The sequence below is a fragment of the Lucilia sericata genome, unplaced genomic scaffold, assembly GCF_015586225.1.
Source record: "Lucilia sericata isolate MDLA Ls3-8-SP2 unplaced genomic scaffold, ASM1558622v1 Contig004964F_arrow, whole genome shotgun sequence".
Lineage (NCBI taxonomy): Eukaryota > Metazoa > Arthropoda > Insecta > Diptera > Calliphoridae > Lucilia > Lucilia sericata.
In genome coordinates this window covers 19,245-20,907 of record NW_023997400.1, presented here as the reverse complement: position 1 = coordinate 20,907, position 1,663 = coordinate 19,245, and positions in this window count along the sequence as shown.

Sequence of the window (1,663 nt, the reverse complement as noted above, 5' to 3'; positions counted from 1 at the left end):
AACGTCTACCCAAATAAAACAACTGTGAATTTGTGCGATACTAGCGAAAAATTTTAGTCACTTTTTATTCATACGGCAGTAAACACAAACAAAAAGTACACGCGTTTTCGCATATTAAATTGAGGTTAAGTTAATAGAAAGATAATCTAAGAAATTGTGTTTCTAAAACTGTAATAAATTATGTATATAAAGTGTTAATAATTCTTGTTGATAAAATATATTATTAAACATAAACACATAATCAATGTGATGGAGAAAATGAAGTGTTATCGCAAAGAATCTACAACAAAAGCCGAAACCCGTGTCATAAAAAAAGTTTTTTTTTTCCTTTCAAGTGCTGCGCTATTGTTCTTAGCACATACGGTTGCTCGTAAAGTTATTAAAATTCATACTACTACTACATATTGCAGCAACTCTGTTTTTGTTCATTTCTCTGTGTTTCTTTTTCTTCTTAAATGTCGCTCGTCGTTTTTTTTTGTATAGTGAATTCGCCGTACAAAAATGTTGGTCTTCGTTCAAGTCGGTGTAAAAATGTGTGTAAATGAATTTCGTTGAAGTTTCGTTAGCACATCGTGAAAATTCTTGAAAAATTTTTTGGTGAATAATTAAAATTATAATCGTCTAAATTCATAAATTTTAAGCAGTTTTATTAAAAAAGTGTTGGGCCTTAGAAGAGCTACAAATTTTCTACAAAATTATGTAAAAAGATACCAAAATACTTAAAAAATGTGAAAATGAAGGCTCTGAAACCTGATTTTTTTTTGTGTGATGTGAAGAAAAACTTTTTTTGACGTCGCCAATCTAGCATTATGATGAAATAAATGTGGTTTTTATCAATAATTAAATGTTCAAGTGTTAATTTTTCACGAGAAAATGGAAAATTTAATAGTTTTATGAAAGAATTTAGTGAAAATCTGGGAAATATAACGCCCTTTTAGCTAACACGCCCCTTCAATAAAGAAGAAAAAATACTTTTTTTAGTTTCCTTTTAAGTTCGAGTTTCGTTGCACGTCTCTTTGTGTCGTTGTTCACCAGTCGTGAGTGAGTTTTAAAAGTGTTGTATGACGACCAAAAAACAGAAGAATTGTGTATGTGAGTTTTAGGTTCATTCCAAAATTTGTATGTATGTGAGGCTCTGGCCTGGCTCCCTTATTATTCATCAAATAATTTTCATTTCTAAAAATTCTTTCAATAGTTTAGCTGGCCATTGGTTAGTGTATAAATTGATTTGTTAATAATTTGGTTTTGGTATTTTTTTGCTGTACGGATTCTTGTACGCAAATCTATGCAATGTACCACAACGACAAACATATGTACATATATAGATAGATAGATGTACGTATAATATTTTTTAGTTATTTTTTAATTCCTTTAATTTACTTTAATTGAGTGCATACGACGTTTCTGTTGTTTTTCTTTTACATTTCGTTTATTCTTTTTGACAGCAATGCATTTTTATTAGGGGAAAATAGTAGTGCAAGCACACAAACAATGATATATACGTGTATATACATACGTATATATGTACGTACAATTGAATGTTCTTTTGTAGAGCATATTGTGTAACGGTGTGTGTTTGCGAGTGAGAGAGTGAGTGACTGTCTGACAGAAGAAATAAATATAAGAAAGGACAAAAGTCAATATACAGGGTTGCATAGTGCAT